Here is a 20809-nt window from a genome sequence, read left to right as displayed (position 1 = left end):
CCAAAATTACGAAAGCAGCCCACTCTTTGTTCTTTGAGCGAAGAGAGAACAATGAATAAACCTTTTTGTGCATATCACTCGCCTGTTCCGTAGACTCACCATGCAGCCGTCAGTGCCAAAAGGCTGATTACATGGCAGTTTAAAGCTTGATACCACCCTGTCGTTCCATGTCCAGATAAAAGCACGGGAGACGTCGCTACCTTCGCCGGCATTCTTTCGCAGAGGCAATATCGTAGTCTATGAGGCTCATCCGAGACGTGATCTTTGCTGGTTGAAAACTTTACCCAATACCCCGCTGGGATGACTTGAAATACAGTCAGCCTTGGCAATTTTTGCCGGTCTCTTAGGAGGCTTCGTGACTTGTTGGAAAATTGAGTTGTGCTTTTGCTTCTGTTGCGTGCTGCTTTCGCTGTGCTGGCGAAAGCATGAGCTTGAAGAAGGCTGGTGTAGCCAGGATTTGGACCTCCCTTAGAACGTGTTTTTGTATTTCTAATGGTCATATCCATGCACCAGGGGGCTTCTTGTATTGATCCTGACCTCAACAATGTTTTCAGAAATGAACATGAGCTTTTTCCTGCAGCTATAATTAAAATGCAATTCAGCTAAAGCTCGCCATGAGCGGCACCCCTGCGGTTGACCTGTTCACTAGGCTCTCTGTGAAACTAAACACCAAGGGTGAGACTCGAACCCATACGCGCGCAGAGCACAACGGATTAGCAGTCCATCGCCTTAACCACTCAGCCACTCGCCTGCCGGTGGTGTTTATCCGCAGCTATTTTTAGTATGATGACGTTATTGTTGGCAGCAAAGTGCTATGGCAGGCGCACTTGGCTCTCTTGAACGCTAAAGACATCAAACGACGAGGATGGGATTCGAACCCACGCGTGCAGAGCACAATGGATTAGCAGTCCATCGCCTTAACCACTCGGCCACCTCGTCACTCGCCTGCATGTCTGCCCGAAGCTGGGCTGTGGTGTGTTTCTGCAGCTATTTTAAGGATGAGGTCTTTAAAGTTGGCAGCGAGGTACTTTGAACGGCTTTGCCATGCGCACTTGGCTCTCTCGAAACACTAAAGCCATCAAACGACGAGGATGGGATTCGAACCCACCCGTGCAGAGCACAATTGATTAGCAGTCCATCGCCTTAACCACTCGGCCACCTCGTCATGCCGCTTCGGCTGTCGGAAGCGCTGTTTTGGTGCTTTTCAACCGCTCTCATTAACATGACGGAGATAAAGTTGACCACAATGTGTTGTAAAAGGTTGGGCTGATGAGAGAGGTCGAGGCTTCGACTGACCTGCAAGGAGCGTTGGGTTCTATGGGTTAGGAGACTCACAACCGTGTTGATAGAGGGAGATGTGCTTATGTTTCTTTTGTGTGCTGCTTCTGCTTTGTTGGAAAGAACCTAGAGAGAACGCCGGGGTCATGAAAAGGGCAGCATAGCTTGCATTGGACCTCTCTCAGAATATGTTTGCAGTGTCCTTGCATTCTTCTTTATCCTACCCAACCTCGTAGGGGGCTCGTCGAATCGATCCCGAACTCAAATATGTTCTTGGAGATTGAGCGTTATAACTCCCCCCCTTTGCTACCAGGATATCCATAAGTCTCTCCCCCCAAAATTACGAAAGCAGCCCACTCTTTGTTCTTTGAGCGAAGAGAGAACAATGAATAAACCTTTTTGTGCATATCACTCGCCTGTTCCGTAGACTCACCATGCAGCCGTCAGTGCCAAAAGGCTGATTACATGGCAGTTTAAAGCTTGATACCACCCTGTCGTTCCATGTCCAGATAAAAGCACGGGAGACGTCGCTACCTTCGCCGGCATTCTTTCGCAGAGGCAATATCGTAGTCTATGAGGCTCATCCGAGACGTGATCTTTGCTGGTTGAAAACTTTACCCAATACCCCGCTGGGATGACTTGAAATACAGTCAGCCTTGGCAATTTTTGCCGGTCTCTTAGGAGGCTTCGTGACTTGTTGGAAAATTGAGTTGTGCTTTTGCTTCTGTTGCGTGCTGCTTTCGCTGTGCTGGCGAAAGCATGAGCTTGAAGAAGGCTGGTGTAGCCAGGATTTGGACCTCCCTTAGAACGTGTTTTTGTATTTCTAATGGTCATATCCATGCACCAGGGGGCTTCTTGTATTGATCCTGACCTCAACAATGTTTTCAGAAATGAACATGAGCTTTTTCCTGCAGCTATAATTAAAATGCAATTCAGCTAAAGCTCGCCATGAGCGGCACCCCTGCGGTTGACCTGTTCACTAGGCTCTCTGTGAAACTAAACACCAAGGGTGAGACTCGAACCCATACGCGCGCAGAGCACAACGGATTAGCAGTCCATCGCCTTAACCACTCAGCCACTCGCCTGCCGGTGGTGTTTATCCGCAGCTATTTTTAGTATGATGACGTTATTGTTGGCAGCAAAGTGCTATGGCAGGCGCACTTGGCTCTCTCGAAACACTAAAGCCATCAAACGACGAGGATGGGATTCGAACCCACGCGTGCAGAGCACAATGGATTAGCAGTCCATCGCCTTAACCACTCGGCCACCTCGTCACTCGCCTGCACGTCTGCCCGAAGCTGGGCTGTAGTGTGTTTCTGCAGCTATTTTAAGGATGAGGTCTTTAAAGTTGGCAGCGAGGTACTTTGAACGGCTTTGCCATGCGCACTTGGCTCTCTCGAAACACTAAAGCCATCAAACGACGAGGATGGGATTCGAACCCACCCGTGCAGAGCACAATTGATTAGCAGTCCATCGCCTTAACCACTCGGCCACCTCGTCATGCCGCTTCGGCTGTCGGAAGCGCTGTTTTGGTGCTTTTCAACCGCTCTCATTAACATGACGGAGATAAAGTTGACCACAATGTGTTGTAAAAGGTTGGGCTGATGAGAGAGGTCGAGGCTTCGACTGACCTGCAAGGAGCGTTGGGTTCTATGGGTTAGGAGACTCACAACCGTGTTGATAGAGGGAGATGTGCTTATGTTTCTTTTGTGTGCTGCTTCTGCTTTGTTGGAAAGAACCTAGAGAGAACGCCGGGGTCATGAAAAGGGCAGCATAGCTTGCATTGGACCTCTCTCAGAATATGTTTGCAGTGTCCTTGCATTCTTCTTTATCCTACCCAACCTCGTAGGGGGCTCGTCGAATCGATCCCGAACTCAAATATGTTCTTGGAGATTGAGCGTTATAACTCCCCCCCTTTGCTACCAGGATATCCATAAGTCTCTCCCCCCAAAATTACGAAAGCAGCCCACTCTTTGTTCTTTGAGCGAAGAGAGAACAATGAATAAACCTTTTTGTGCATATCACTCGCCTGTTCCGTAGACTCACCATGCAGCCGTCAGTGCCAAAAGGCTGATTACATGGCAGTTTAAAGCTTGATACCACCCTGTCGTTCCATGTCCAGATAAAAGCACGGGAGACGTCGCTACCTTCGCCGGCATTCTTTCGCAGAGACAATATCGTAGTCTATGAGGCTCATCCGAGACGTGATCTTTGCTGGTTGAAAACTTTACCCAATACCCCGCTGGGATGACTTGAAATACAGTCAGCCTTGGCAATTTTTGCCGGTCTCTTAGGAGGCTTCGTGACTTGTTGGAAAATGGAGTTGTGCTTTTGCTTCTGTTGCGTGCTGCTTTCGCTTCTGTTGCGTGCTGCTTTCGCTGTGCTGGCGAAAGCATGAGCTTGAAGAAGGCTGGTGTAGCCAGGATTTGGGGGGAGAAGAAAAGAGAGAGGAAAGAGGGGGGGAAAGAGAGAAAAAAAAAGGAGAAAAAAGGAGCAAAACGTACACTATATCAAATTTGATCTACTCTCTTATCTTCTCAACATTGCTTACATACAGTTCTGCACTTATTGCAAGGTTTATCATCAATTTAATTTCATGTCTCTTGCGGGATTCGAACCTATGCCGTGGCAATATCGCTTGTTCTCTAGTCTCGTAATGCATTCCGGAAGTACACATGCAATGCATTTTGGGTAACGTAGTCATTTTTAAAACAGGAACTCTTTTCCATATAAATCACCACAGTAATAACCCTGTGATTATGCAATTATGCACATGAACGCATTTAAAGCAAATTCTCTTGTAAGTAAACATATTTTGTGATGTAAACAAATCAATATTCAAATAATTAACTCAAAATGTCACATGCTACATTTAAAGCCAGTATTAACAGTGTATAACTGTAAATGTAAATAACTCCCCCGTCATGTTTCCCCTCCTTTTTTTTGGTAAACTCAATTATTTGAGAGACTACATCTGTGCAGCACAAGTGAATAAAACATATTCCAAATTGAGCATAGAGTGTTGGGTTTTGTGAATAAATGTAAAATGATTCTGCAAGTAATTCTGGCTTTAGTTTTAACAATTACATGCAATGGATGACACTCACTGTCCTAGTATTCAAATAAAAATTAAAACGTGATGGCTGTTCTTGGCTCCAATAAAATCATTAAACTTTATTGTAACAGACAGACAAACGACATAGAGACAAGTAATAGTGACAGCAACTATACACTCTTCCTCCAGACATCCAGGGTCAGTCCTGAGGCTGGACAGTACCACCACCCCTTCAGCTGGGTGTGTCCAGTCCTTTTATTTTTGTCCTGGCCACACACCTTGCAGGTGTAGTTGTACTTTTCCTTTGTCAGCCTCTTCCGTGGCGGTTCCCCCCTTGACACTAGCTCCTCATCCTCCTGGGCAGCTTTTTTCAGCTATTGGAACATGTCTCAATAAACGTAAACTATTAGAAATTGCTATGGCTTAAAAACAGATACAAATAGGATTGGTATGAATAATAATGCTTTAATAACAAATTGCTATGATAATAATTAAGACCGCCGGTACATCTAGTAATAATAATGAGAAAAGGAGAAAATGCAGATTAAATGTCATAAATAATTTATTAATTAAATACTGATTGGGCCAACTGTCAGGATACACACTCGGAGACCAGGTAAGTGAATCCAAAAACAGTGTTCATTTACAAGAATAAAGTGCAAGATGAGTAATTAGGTGAAACCGTGGCAAAGTTGGTGGCAATCGCACGATGCATTGGAGGTGAGCAGGTGAGTATATCCGCGGTACAATACGTTGTATAGTAGTGGACAAAAGTCATCAATACTTGGTCTTTTTCCCTCACAGGAACGGACAGATCAGATGGAAACAGAGTCTGCGGATACACAGGTGCTGGGAGATCAGACCAGGAATCACATAGCGGATCTGGGAGAAGATCAACAGAGACACAAGAGTTTAACAATCTTCAGATAAGTATACTTCTCTTTGTGAACTTGGAATGGACTATGAAGACAAGCAGGTAAGTAGTCTGTCCTATTCAAGGCTTGACGCTAGAGTGCTGTTGTGAGATGGGTTTTATGTGCTGGATAATGACTGTGCTGATTGGGAACAGGTGCTTGTGATCAATACTCAGGTGAGAGTGAACGCTGAGTGGTGGATGGGACCGAGCTTGATTGGTCCCTGACACCAACAAGTTGCACACTCTTGCCAGGATTTGCACCTGGAGTCTCCCACCCAAAGGATGGACGTGTTACTATTACACCACAAGAGTTGTGTTTTTTTTTTTTTTTTTTTTTTTTGCATCAGCAACTATCCTATGTGTTTTGTTTTTTGAAAATAGTTGCAACAGCAACTAATTATTTTCTCTATTTGCAACAGCAAATATACTTTTTTCTACTTTATTTTCTTTGTTTTTTGCTTGTTTTTTCTTTGCAAATGGTTTCAACAGTCAATGTGAACATATTTTCTTAAAAGAAATAAAAAATATTATTATAAAAAATATTTATAAAAAAGAATGTATTTGGTGTATTTACAAAGAGCTTCTCCACTCCTCAAGGGTCTGTCCAGATGCAGGGCAGTACCATTTGCCACGTACCTGTGAGTGTCCAGTTTGCTTTGATTTAGGTTGACCACACAGCTTACACTCATAGTGGTAGCTCTCTTTTGCCTTTCTCATCTTTGGGGGCTCACCTTTCCTCACTCGCTCCTGGTTCTCAAGGGCTGCCTTGCGTAATCGCCATTCACGCTGGCGATTAAAGGGATCTAGTGCTTGGTGAGGGAACCTAGGTTGGTCAGGACAGTAGGAGGTGGATGACCAGCCCTGGGTGGATGCTAAGGGTGGTGGTTGGGTGGCAGGCCAGCCCTGGGAGGATGCTGAGGGTGGTGGGTGGGTGGCAGGCCAGCCCTGGGAGGATGCTGAGGTTGGTGGGTGGGTTGCAGACCAGCCCTGGTTGGAGAACCAACCCTGGGAGGATGCTGAGGGTGGTGGGTGGGTGGCAGGCCAGCCCTGGGTGGATGCTGAGGGTGGTGGGTGGGTTGCAGACCAGCCCTGGTTGGAGGACCAGCCCTGGGTGGATGCTGAGGGTGGTGGTTGGGTGGCAGGCCAGCCCTGGGAGGATGCTGAGGTTGGTGGGTGGGTTGCAGACCAGCCCTCGGTGGATGCTGAGGTTGGTGGGTGGGTTGCAGACCAGCCCTCGGTGGATGCTGAGGGTTGTGGGTGGGTGGAGGACCAAACATGAGAGTGTGCCAGGGGTGCCTGGTAAGAAGACCAGCTCTGGTAGTGTGTTGGGGATGGCTGGTAGGCAGAGGACCAGCCCTCCATACAGCTGTTTCGAGAGGAAGCAGCATCGTGTTTGGCAACAGCTGCATCTCCCCCACCTGTGTGTGGAATAGCAGGTGTTCTGGAACTGTGTCTCTGGCGGATTTTTGCCTCACCCTCACAGTTCTCAGGCTCCTGGAACTCCAAAAGAGTGTGTCCATGCTGAACTGGCTGTGATGGTAGGTCACGAACCTCCAGGAGGGATTTTTTAGCCACGGCAATCTGCTGTGGAAGCTGCACGCCCTGAAGTAAAGAATCCCGTTCAGTTCTCTTTTGGCGATCATGCAGCCTGCAGAGACAGAAAACAAAACACACAAGAGTAAATTTTTCCGTGTGTTAATTGTTAAACATTTTGTTCAAATATGCAATTCAATCAATTTATGAAGATATTAAAGATGAACTCACCAGGAGGACACTGTGGAGTTGTTAATGTTTACCAGTACCAGGTCACTCCTGTCCATGATCTCTCTGCAGTCCTCAACTAGCTGCTTGATGTGAGAGTATGCCATGACAATGGACTGGGGTATGGCAAATGTCCTCCCTTTATTGTCCTTTGGCCTATTTCTGGCTTCCTTGTACTCTTTGTACAGCTTGAGAGCAACACACTCTGAAATTCTGTTGTGGTCTGGTCTGTGAGCAGCCTGACCATGGACCATGAACAATCTGCAAATAGATGACCAGATCACATAGTGCTCATTATATATGCATGTTCACATATTGACATAAATATATTGATACAAATATTAAAGAATACAGCTATATGAGATGTAGATACCTCTCAGCTGCTTGCTGGCCTGGAGCAGAGCCACTGCGCTTTCTTGAAGCCCTCCAAGGTCCTGGCAAAGTTGTTTTTTTGCTCTTGAGGGTGTATCTGGTGGGGGTCTGGTCAAAGACACTTAGATGCGAGTATAACCTCAAAATCTCTGCCACTTCAGCATTGGAGAGTGCTGTTATAGTTCGGTTAAGCCCAACCAGGTAACCTGCCAAGGCATCAACTGCCTCCCATCCAGGAATCCCTCTGGCATCACACCTAGTGTCCTGTTACAAGAATTGAACCAATAAACCCAATTTTAAACATCTGGTACAAGAGAAAATATAAAGAAGCCCACATTTCTAATGGTGAAACATTATCCACTTTACCGGAGCTGGAGTGACGAGCCCACTCTCCTCAAATGGGGTGAGGACAGGCCTGGTAGAGGTATCACTCTCAATTGGGGAGTGGACGGGACTTGCAGAGGCATCTCTCTCATCAAATGGGGAGTAGACGGGCCCAGCAGAGGCATCACTCTCCTCCAATGGGGACCTGGGATCTGGCCCGGGCCTAGGGCCACCGCTTCCAAATTGCTGAGGTGATTAATAAAAGTATACACAGAATAAAGAATAAATAAAGAATAAACAATCTTTTAAAGGTTTTGTGTGTCTGTTCTACATTAAAGATGAACTGTTTATTAGTTTTCCAATATTTTTTTGATGTCTGATATACTGTTGACATAATATTACCTGCAATGTGAGGTCATGAGCCTGTGGTACAGTCACATCAGGACATTCGTCCTCGAGGTCTTCATCCAAGATCTCAGGCAGGATGTCACCAATACCAATCTGCTGGCTCAGAAGATCTCCTCTGTTGGACTGTGCCAGAAGATATTCTACAGCAATTCGCTCTCCTGCAATAAGTATTCACCAAGGGAAAAATGATTGTTTACTTGCCTGCCATGTCACAGTATAGGTCTGATCATCATCAACAGCAGACTTTTCTTACCGGTAGGTTTCCCAGGGGGGATAAACTCTGGAAGAAGAGGTTTTCCCAACACTTTGTTGCTGAGCACATTCACATTGGACATCAAACGAATGTTATAAAGCTTTGTCCTGGATGTCTCAGCCATAGAAAGTGCTTGTGCCGACCGGTTTAAATTCCACCTTGACACACCCTCAAGCATGTACATCTGAGTGTGCAATGCATTGCATCTCCACCCTGATGAGACAAAAAACAGGATCACTGATTACAACAATATTATGTCAACATTCAATAGCAAAATATACCATATGTGTGTTAAGAGTCCTGCACGGGTTCGGGTACCCGGGTGACCCGCAAATTTTGCTCAAACGGGTGAAAACTATACAACCGTGTCGGATACGGGTGCGGGTCGGGTCGGACACGGGGGAAACACGGGTCTAAACACGGATTTAAAACAATCACATGCAAACGTAAAAATATATGCATAATTTAGGAACACATCTACAAAAATATTCCATTATTTCAAGTTGATCAAATAATTTTAAATCCACATCAGTTTATTTGTGCCCACGCGCCACGTTACCTAGGCTACTTTCACTTTTAAAAATTCCTCATAAACGCGTGCGCGCGATCTGCTTGTAGTGATGGCAAAATGAGGCTTCCTGAACCACTGAAACCTCGCAGCCCATTGCTTCAGCCAAAGGTTCATTACTCGAAGCTTCATTCAACATTGCTCACTAGTGACACCTAGCTACTGTGCAAAGAAATAGCAGACAAATTAATTAATTCTGAACCAGTGTCACGCCCCTTTCTTGCCTGATCTTTCTTGCTGTCTCCATTACCAGGAAAAAGGAAGAGTCACAAAAAGCAAACAAATCCAAAAGGGCAATCCAAATCAAAAAGCAGTCCAGTCCAGATCCAAAAATCCAGAGCAATCCAAATAATCTTATCTAATTAATATAACAAGACTATAATATAGCTACTATAATTAATAATAACAATATACTATAACTATTCTAACCTGATAATGTCATAATATACAGCCCTCACATATGACACAACAATAACAATGATAGTTATCTGACTCTCTGACACTACTACAACTGCCTCTACTACTCCTGCAACACCCACAAGGTGGCGCGAGTTTCGAACCGCCTTTTATCCGGAAGCGACACTCAGACCGAACCGATGACGTATTTACACAAACCGAGGCCTCGTTTGTCATTAGTCACGTGATTTTCACGTTAACAACACAAGCCTCGAATCGCGGCTTCATCTGGCACGCCCACTTTTTCTCGACACACGCTCCGACGCCTCGGTTCAAATGTCACATCACTATCTGCTTGCAGTCGTCGAGATGGATGCTGAGGAGTTGATGAAAAGAATAGCTAGTGGAGATTATAAAGTTGTCGACAATACGTCATCAAAAGTCAAGTCCAGTGTGTGGGAGAAATTTGGAGTTATCTGAAGAAAACAATATTGTGAAAGGCTTTGCTGCATGCATGTTCGTGTTGGATAGCCGCAAATGTGGAACTTCATCGCTGAGGAAGCACGCAGATAACTGTGGTAACAAACCAAGCAGTTCTATCGAACAGTATTTTTCAAATTTAACACTGTTAAGTATGTGTGGTGTGCAGGGCGTGTTTGAACCCAAAATTGTCAGATGTAGGCTAGACGAAATTGCGTGGCAGATATGTGGTAGGCGCGTCTGTTAGGCTACTCAGTTTTGTGGAAACGTTTGCCATGTTCTTCATTTACCGGCCTTTTGACAGCTTTGGCTGAAGTTGTCCTTGTGTTCATTGTCGTGTAATAACTTCTGTATGACCTGGCAATAAATATTTTTGTAATTGTGTCTATAATGTGATAGTCTAAACTGATTTTATTTCGGGTGCGGGTCGGGTGTCGGTTCTATTTTAAGCGGGTCGGGTCGGGTGCGGATTTTAATTAGTGCTGTTGACGGATAACGGGTCGGATGCGGTTTGAAGCACTCTGGGTGTGGATTTACAAAATCAGACCCGTGCAGGACTCTGATGTGTGTGAGGTTTTAACATGCCTGGAATGAAAGCACACTGGTGCTTATGAAAGCTTTCCAGAGAGGAGGACCCTCTGCCGCATCTTAGCACATCCAGTGTCTTCTCTCCTTTCTCCAGCCCTGACCCAATGTTTGTATAAAGCTGCACTCCTGGTGGATCCTGGATGCAGGCAAGGTGCTTTTGCTGTACCTCCCACACTTGAGACATGCGTTCGTGGTTAATAAGGTGCAGCCCAGTGCCGTCCACAAGGTGCCACATGGAGTCAAGAAGACTTTTGATGAGGGCACGGGTCTCCTCCACTCCCCGGGTTTTCCTGCGGCAGTGCTTGGCTAGCTCTTTAGAGCTGATGCTCGCCAACACCTGGGCATCTGTTGGCTCGTGGCCCTGATGCTTTTGCCTCAGCTCTGACCGCTTCGCCTCTTTCAGATGACAGATGTCCTGGTAATCCCACTCAAAAATGCAACTCGACAATTTGGAGCAGAACGTACCATACAGTGGATGGTGTTCCGTGGTGAGACCGTTGGTGAATCGCCTCATAAAGTGGAACACATCCAACCGCACAGTGGACGTCCATGGCCGAAACCAATGGAGAACTGGGCTCACTCCTGTGTAAATTCACAAGATCATGAATACATTTTTTTTTTTGGTTTGTATTGTCACCAACTGCCTTAATTTGGCAAAAAAAACATCAACACAAATTACAGGTAACCCACCTCTGTCACTGCAACAGTCTCTATCCACATAGATGGCGGCTGGCTGTGGCTCACCAGCATCCCTGTACCGTTGGACGATCCCTTGGCACAGGTCATCCAGCCCAGCCCCCTCGCCGGTTGTGAGGACAGAGTTGAGGACCTGACCATACTCGTTCCCCACATTGGACATCCATGTTGCCGTGTTCTCAATCCCCCCAGCCAGTTTTTTGGTCACCTGTTATAAAAAAAGTATATACATCATTAGCACATGTATTCTTATCAAACCCTAAAAGAACAAATGAGCTCAAGCTTATATAGGTTTACATTTACCTTCTTAGTGGAATCGAGCTTCAGAATTCTGCCAAACGTTGAAGTGATGACACCTTTGAGTTCATCAAGGTGACTGACAACATCGTTGGCATGCACTGTCTCGAACCACTGGGCCAGGGGCAAGGGAGAGAAGGGTGGTGGTGGGGGATAAACAGCCTGGGACTGCTTCAGGCAGGATCTCTTGTGAATTTCACAATCTGTGAAATAGTCACAGGATCTCCTAGCCCACTCCTCACTGTGTGCCTCTTGAAAGGCCTGCTGCAGGTAACTGGAGCTATTCCCTGCTGTTCTAGGACGCAAAAGTGTCACACATTTTCTGTCCAGTGCCAAATGTGTAGTCAACACAGCAGGGAATTTGTTGCGGTTAGAGGGGTCAAGTTGCTTTAAAATGTCACTACTCCAAGGACAGACAGGTTGTTTGCACTGGCTGCACCTTGGGTAATCTCCCCCTATTAAATAGTACTTGCTATCCACATCAATGACCTCTCTGACCTTGGTGTAAATGCCAGAGTGGTGCATCTTTCGGTTGCACAGAGTACATTTCAGAGGGATGCCCCACATGCGCATTGGTGCCCACAGGAACATCCTCTGTCGAAAGTAATCATGTGGGTTTGGAGGTGCCACAGATCTGATTGGGCTTGGGGGGTGGTGCCAATTCTCCCTGACATTCTGTCTCAGCTGCCCACTTGCATCATAGAGGATGTGGGCAATCCACTCCTGATCACCTGGCTTGATGACCCGGAGGAACGGCTTTGGCAAAAACCTGGCCCGGCTTACCTCTGGAAAGCGCAGAGGGACTGGGAGCCCTGGTGCTGCTGGAGGTGGAGCAGAAGCAGGAGAAGGAAGAAGTGGTGTCCCACTCTGAGTCGCTGGTGCCATCTCAGATAGTGTGGAAGGGGTAGGAGCAGGAGCGACTTGGAGACGGATGGTTGGTGTCGTCTCCTGGGCTATGAGGCAGACTGGAGCTGGAGCATCTCGGGGAGAGACAATTGGTGTCGGTGTCATATCTTGGGCTGGGGTAGTGGAGGGACGGGCTGAAGGGGTTGGAGGAGAAATGTTTGGGAGGTCTGTGGGAGATTTTAAGACATGACACTTCTCAAGGTGCTCTGATAACCTGACAGCACCCTTGGCCTTTGTGCCGCAGTGCTCACACTGCTCCTGGACATGGAAGTCTGACAGGTGCTGAGTAAACTGGTCACAGAGCACTTCCTGAGCACAAAGGGAGCATGTCATAGTATTACCACCGCTCCCTGTCTGCTGTGGACCTGCTGCGCTCCCTGTCTGCTGTGGACCTGCTGCGCTCCCTGTCTGCTGTGGACCTGCTGCGCTCCCTGTCTGCTGTGGACCTGCTGCGCTCCCTGTCTGCTGTGAACCTGCAGCGGTCCCTGTCTGCTGTCCTAACTGAGGGAAACAACATTTTGTATTTACTCTCTATATCCTCTAAATCACACAAAACTCTGCATCAAAACAAGTCATTTGGAGAATCAAGCACATACAACGAAGAACCAGCCATGGGGAACAGCTGTAGAGGAAGCATTTGTCAGCATCTTTGTCTCACATCATATGTTTAAGGATTCAATGACATTACTTACATCATGGTAGCCACATTTGCAGGGGATCTTTTTCCCAAAAATGTCTTTTTTTCTGACCGTTAGGCCAAATGCAGGGGTAAGGGGACAATTCTTTATCCTCTCTAACACTGCCTTCCAACGTCTGCTCCCAGGTCTCTGGCCAGTGGAAAATTTATATTTCCCCTGGGCAAACAGCATCATGACGCCGGTCCAGAATGAATCTGGCTTTCCTTCCTTTGGCATCTCTATAGGACAAGAGGCAGTCATTAGGCTGTTGTAGGCAACATGTAGGCCTACATGCACAGACAGACAGATAGATAGATAGATAGATAGATAGATAGATAGATAGATAGATAGATAGATAGATAGATAGATAGATAGATAGATAGATAGATAGATAGATAGATAGATAGATAGATAGATAGATAGATAGATAGAAAATTAAGCAGCTACAATATAAGGTTGTATGTTTTTTTTTTCCACAGTCTCAACTTATCTGGTCAGGAATATTTAAAGTCTTAAGTTTCTGAGACACTGTTTCATTTATATTGTTATGTTAATGTGAAATAGTTTGTTCAGATCTCATCAGAAGGCATGAACTCACACTGATGGTTGTCAGTTATTAAAAATGTAATCAAAACAGTTTAGTGATGAAAGAAATGGAAAAAAATTATACTCTCTCACTCACAATCTCTCTCTCACACACACATTCTCACTCACTCACTCTCTCTTTGAAAACAATGGCTGTTATTTTACAAACTGAAATTGTATGAGAACTGAACTGAAATCACAACACAACACAAGACAATCCTGTTTCATACCCACTCTTTCACTCACTCTTATTCTCCCTCACACACACTTTATCGCACTCTCTTTGAAAACAATGGGTATCTGAAATTGTATGAGAACTGAGCTGAAATCAAATAGAACACACGTTAATCCTGTTTCTTCATTGATGTTATGAAATGTTTTTTTGATAAGGAATATGATAAATGACATGAATATATATTAAAATATCCAATTCAAGTTGGTGTAACCAGTATTTTGTCTAAAAGACTAATATTGTACAAAAAAGTTAATATGAATAATAATTGAATACTCTACTACACTGTAATAATGGGTGTTTAAACCATTTGTACTCAAATGGTCAAAGAATAGATATAAAACAAGATGTTTACATCATATGGTCTTGCTCAGTACAATGAAAAACCCATATAATTTAAATTTAGAAATAAATACAATAAAACATATTCTCATAGGATATTACTAAATAAACTACTAATTTCATGCAATTGCATGAACTCTAGGAGGTGTGAAATATTAGATATTGGTCATTTTTTGTGGTTACACCATTTGACAGTTTAACTGGCTGTCAGTTCTATCTTCTGTGAAAAATTTTATAAATGTCATATTAAATAATAATTACTGTAACATAGCGATCACCGTTATCCTTTAAGGTTTTGTGACCGTCTTATCAAACTTAGCAGCGACATAAACACTTGACACAGACACAAAATCGAGCATCTCTGTTCTAGTTTAATTTGATGGACACAAGACACTTAAAAACGTTGTTAAATTTATGTTAAATAATTAGCATAGCGATCAGTGTTATCCCTTAGGGTTTGTGACCGTCTTATCAAACTTCACGAAAAACATCCAACGTTTGTCACAGCAGAAGTATTTACAAACACACCACATACTTTTACGATTTAACTTCAGTGATTTACATAATTTTAGTAAGTTCTACTTACTTTTAGTGTCAAGAGATATTCGCCGCCGGTAAATAAAGTTACCTCAGGATGAACACGTCTCCGTCAGTCAACCAATGAGAACACTGTGCGAACGGAGCTGTTTCGACGCATATGATTGGCTCTTTTGCCCCTTGGAGCGGCAACTGTTTCGAAGCATATGATTGGCTCTTTTGCCCCGCTGTTGTTAGGACTCTGTTTGGATTCTGTTAGGTCTTGTTAGGACTTTGTTAGGAGTTGTTCGGTCTTGTTAGGTCTTGTTAGGACTTTGTTAGGAGTTGTTCGGTCTTGTTAGGACTTCTTAGAGCAGTCCATTTAGTGGAGGTTACGGCCACCTCGTCACTCGCCTGCACGTCTGCCCGAAGCTGGGCTGTGGTGTGTTTCTGCAGCTATTTTAAGGATGAGGTCTTTAAAGTTGGCAGCGAGGTACTTTGAACGGCTTTGCCATGCGCACTTGGCTCTCTCGAAACACTAAAGCCATCAAACGACGAGGATGGGATTCGAACCCACGCGTGCAGAGCACAATGGATTAGCAGTCCATCGCCTTAACCACTCGGCCACCTCGTCACTCGCCTGCACGTCTGCCCGAAGCTGGGCTGTGGTGTGTTTCTGGAGCTATTTTAAGGATGAGGTCTTTAAAGTTGGCAGCGAGGTACTTTGAACGGCTTTGCCATGCGCACTTGGCTCTCTCGAAACACTAAAGCCATCAAACGACGAGGATGGGATTCGAACCCACGCGTGCAGAGCAAAATGGATTAGCAGTCCATCGCCTTAACCACTCGGCCACCTCGTCTGCCCGAAGCTGGGCTGTGGTGTGTTTCTGCAGCTATTTTAAGGATGAGGTCTTTAAAGTTGGCAGCGAGGTACTTTGAACGGCTTTGCCATGCGCACTTGGCTCTCTCGAAACACTAAAGCCATCAAACGACGAGGATGGGATTCGAACCCACGCGTGCAGAGCACAATGGATTAGCAGTCCATCGCCTTAACCACTCGGCCACCTCGTCACTCGCCTGCACGTCTGCCCGAAGCTGGGCTGTGGTGTGTTTCTGCAGCTATTTTAAGGATGAGGTCTTTAAAGTTGGCAGCGAGGTACTTTGAACGGCTTTGCCATGCGCACTTCTTTATTCTTTATTCTTTATTTTCAAGGATAATCCCTTGAGATGCACCATCTCATTTTCGAGGGGGTCCTTTACATTACAAAGAAACCAGCATCAAAATGGAAAATCATAATTAAAGTAAATACAACACAAGACTATAACAAACATTTAAATACAGTAACATTCACATACACACAAACCTAATCCCTTCCCTTTTATCCCATACTATAATCAAAGAAAATCAGTGAGCCATCTGTGAACATGGAAATACAAAAACAAGGTATAAATATGCTTACACACTTCACTATACGCATACAGGTACATAAATGCAAACATGTACAATATAAACAAAAATAATCAATAAAATTAAAATTAAAAGAAAGAGAGATCAGAAACAGGAACACGGTGTTTGAAAATAAGTAAGAAGAGATGATTTGAAAACATAAAAGGTAGTTATAGACCTGAGCGAGCAGGGAAGATTGTTCCAGTCTGATGGAGCTTTAAATTTAAACGCACGACGACCTACTTCTTTGCAAATTCTGGGTACATAAAAGAAGAGCTGCTCCGTATGCCTTAAATTGTACTGTGTATTAAAAGAAATTAGGTAACATTTCAAATATGGAGGAAAATGCAAATGAATACACTTAAAAATAAGTAGTAACCAGTGAAATTGCCTTCTTGACTTGGGAGCCAGCCAGCACGAAGACTCATACATTTGGCAATGATGAGTTCTATAAGGACATCTGAGCACAAATCTACAAAGACTATTATAAAGTACAGAGATAGGACGAAGATTTGAATCAGTAGTATTCCCGTATATAGTATCAGCATAATCAATTATTGGAAGTATCAATTGCGTAATAATTCTTTTTCTTTTTTTTTGCACTTGGCTCTCTCGAAACACTAAAGCCATCAAACGACGAGGATGGGATTCGAACCCACGCGTGCAGAGCACAATGGATTAGCAGTCCATCGCCTTAACCACTCGGCCACCTCGTCATGCCGCTTCGGCTGTCGGAAGCGCTGTTTTGGTGCTTTTCAACCGCTCTCATTAACATGACGGAGATAAAGTTCACCACAATGTGTTGTAAAAGGTTGGGCTGATGAGAGAGGTCGAGGCTTCGACTGACCTGCAAGGAGCGTTGGGTTCTATGGGTTAGGAGACTCACAACCGTGTTGATAGAGGGAGATGTGCTTATGTTTCTTTTGTGTGCTGCTTCTGCTTTGTTGGAAAGAACCTAGAGAGAACGCCGGGGTCATGAAAAGGGCAGCATAGCTTGCATTGGACCTCTCTCAGAATATGTTTGCAGTGTCCTTGCACTCTTCATTATCCTACCCAACCTCGTAGGGGGCTCGTCGAATCGATCCCGAACTCAAATATGTTCTTGGAGATTGAGCGTTATAACTCCCCCCCTTTGCTACCAGGATACCCATAAGTCTCTCCCCCCAAAATTACGAAAGCAGCCCACTCTTTGTTCTTTGAGCGAAGAGAGAACAATGAATAAACCTTTTTGTGCATATCACTCGCCTGTTCCGTAGACTCACCATGCAGCCGTCAGTGCCAAAAGGCTGATTACATGGCAGTTTAAAGCTTGATACCACCCTGTCGTTCCATGTCCAGATAAAAGCACGGGAGACGTCGCTACCTTCGCCGGCATTCTTTCGCAGAGGCAATATCGTAGTCTATGAGGCTCATCCGAGACGTGATCTTTGCTGGTTGAAAACTTTACCCAATACCCCGCTGGGATGACTTGAAATACAGTCAGCCTTGGCAATTTTTGCCGGTCTCTTAGGAGGCTTCGTGACTTGTTGGAAAATGGAGTTGTGCTTTTGCTTCTGTTGCGTGCTGCTTTCGCTTCTGTTGCGTGCTGCTTTCGCTGTGCTGGCGAAAGCATGAGCTTGAAGAAGGCTGGTGTAGCCAGGATTTGGACCTCCCTTAGAACGTGTTTTTGTATTTCTAATGGTCATATCCATGCACCAGGGGGCTTCTTGTATTGATCCTGACCTCAACAATGTTTTCAGAAATGAACATGAGCTTTTTCCTGCAGCTATAATTAAAATGCAATTCAGCTAAAGCTGGCCATGAGCGGCACCCCTGCGGTTGACCTGTTCACTAGGCTCTCTGTGAAACTAAACACCAAGGGTGAGACTTGAACCCATACGCGCGCAGAGCACAACGGATTAGCAGTCCATCGCCTTAACCACTCAGCCACTCGCCTGCCGGTGGTGTTTTTCGGCAGCTATTTTTAGTATGATGACGTTATAGTTGGCAGCAAAGTGCTATGGCAGGCGCACTTGGCTCTCTTGAACGCTAAAGACATCAAACGACGAGGATGGGATTCGAACCCACGCGTGCAGAGCACAATGGATTAGCAGTCCATCGCCTTAACCACTCGGCCACCTCGTCACTCGCCTGCACGTCTGCCCGAAGCTGGGCTGTGGTGTGTTTCTGCAGCTATTTTAAGGATGAGGTCTTTAAAGTTGGCAGCGAGGTACTTTGAACGGCTTTGCCATGCGCACTTGGCTCTCTCGAAACACTAAAGCCATCAAACGACGAGGATGGGATTCGAACCCACGCGTGCAGAGCACAATGGATTAGCAGTCCATCGCCTTAACCACTCGGTCACCTCGTCATGCCGCTTCGGCTGTCGGAAGCGCTGTTTTGGTGCTTTTCAACCGCTCTCATTAACATGACGGAGATAAAGTTCACCACAATGTGTTGTAAAAGGTTGGGCTGATGAGAGAGGTAACCCTTCGACTGACCAGCAAGGAGCGTTGGGTTCTATGGGTTAGGAGACTCACAACCGTGTTGATAGAGGGAGATGTGCTTATGTTTCTTTTGTGTGCTGCTTCTGCTTTGTTGGAAAGAACCTAGAGAGAACGCCGGGGTCATGAAAAGGGCAGCATAGCTTGCATTGGACCTCTCTCAGAATATGTTTGCAGTGTCCTTGCACTCTTCATTATCCTACCCAACCTCGTAGGGGGCTCGTCGAATCGATCCCGAACTCAAATATGTTCTTGGAGATTGAGCGTTATAACTCCCCCCCTTTGCTACCAGGATACCCATAAGTCTCTCCCCCCAAAATTACGAAAGCAGCCCACTCTTTGTTCTTTGAGCGAAGAGAGAACAATGAATAAACCTTTTTGTGCATATCACTCGCCTGTTCCGTAGACTCACCATGCAGCCGTCAGTGCCAAAAGGCTGATTACATGGCAGTTTAAAGCTTGATACCACCCTGTCGTTCCATGTCCAGATAAAAGCACGGGAGACGTCGCTACCTTCGCCGGCATTCTTTCGCAGAGGCAATATCGTAGTCTATGAGGCTCATCCGAGACGTGATCTTTGCTGGTTGAAAACTTTACCCAATACCCCGCTGGGATGACTTGAAATACAGTCAGCCTTGGCAATTTTTGCCGGTCTCTTAGGAGGCTTCGTGACTTGTTGGAAAATGGAGTTGTGCTTTTGCTTCTGTTGCGTGCTGCTTTCGCTTCTGTTGCGTGCTGCTTTCGCTGTGCTGGCGAAAGCATGAGCTTGAAGAAGGCTGGTGTAGCCAGGATTTGGACCTCCCTTAGAACGTGTTTTTGTATTTCTAATGGTCATATCCATGCACCAGGGGGCTTCTTGTATTGATCCTGACCTCAACAATGTTTTCAGAAATGAACATGAGCTTTTTCCTGCAGCTATAATTAAAATGCAATTCAGCTAAAGCTGGCCATGAGCGGCACCCCTGCGGTTGACCTGTTCACTAGGCTCTCTGTGAAACTAAACACCAAGGGTGAGACTCGAACCCATGCGCGCAGAGCACAACGGATTAGCAGTCCATCGCCTTAACCACTCAGCCACTCGCCTGCTGGTGGTGTTTTTCGGCAGCTATTTTTAGTATGATGACGTTATAGTTGGCAGCAAAGTGCTATGGCAGGCGCACTTGGCTCTCTTGAACGCTAAAGACATCAAACGACGAGGATGGGATTCGAACCCACGCGTGCAGAGTACAATGGATTAGCAGTCCATCGCCTTAACCACTCGGCCACCTCGTCACTCGCCTGCACGTCTGCCCGAAGCTGGGCTGTGGTGTGTTTCTGCAGCTATTTTAAGGATGAGGTCTTTAAAGTTGGCAGCGAGGTACTTTGAACGGCTTTGCCATGCGCACTTGGCTCTCTCGAAACACTAAAGCCATCAAACGACGAGGATGGGATTCGAACCCACGCGTGCAGAGCACAATGGATTAGCAGTCCATCGCCTTAACCACTCGGTCACCTCGTCATGCCGCTTCGGCTGTCGGAAGCGCTGTTTTGGTGCTTTTCAACCGCTCTCATTAACATGACGGAGATAAAGTTCACCACAATGTGTTGTAAAAGGTTGGGCTGATGAGAGAGGTAACCCTTCGACTGACCAGCAAGGAGCGTTGGGTTCTATGGGTTAGGAGACTCACAACCGTGTTGATAGAGGGAGATGTGCTTATGTTTCTTTTGTGTGCTGCTTCTGCTTTGTTGGAAAGAACCTAGAGAGAACGCCGGGGTCATGAAAAGGGCAGCATAGCTTGCATTGGACCTCTCTCAGAATATGTTTGCAGTGTCCTTGCACTCTTCATTATCCTACCCAACCTCGTAGGGGGCTCGTCGAATCGATCCCGAACTCAAATATGTTCTTGGAGATTGAGCGTTATAACTCCCCCCCTTTGCTACCAGGATACCCATAAGTCTCTCCCCCCAAAATTACGAAAGCAGCCCACTCTTTGTTCTTTGAGCGAAGAGAGAACAATGAATAAACCTTTTTGTGCATATCACTCGCCTGTTCCGTAGACTCACCATGCAGCCGTCAGTGCCAAAAGGCTGATTACATGGCAGTTTAAAGCTTGATACCACCCTGTCGTTCCATGTCCAGATAAAAGCACGGGAGACGTCGCTACCTTCGCCGGCATTCTTTCGCAGAGGCAATATCGTAGTCTATGAGGCTCATCCGAGACGTGATCTTTGCTGGTTGAAAACTTTACC

This window comes from Leuciscus leuciscus (assembly GCF_965113295.1).
Source record: "Leuciscus leuciscus genome assembly, chromosome: 6".
NCBI classification, from domain to species: Eukaryota; Metazoa; Chordata; class Actinopteri; order Cypriniformes; family Leuciscidae; genus Leuciscus; species Leuciscus leuciscus.
The sequence above is the reverse complement of the archived record's forward strand: the minus strand, read 5'-3'. Positions refer to the sequence as shown.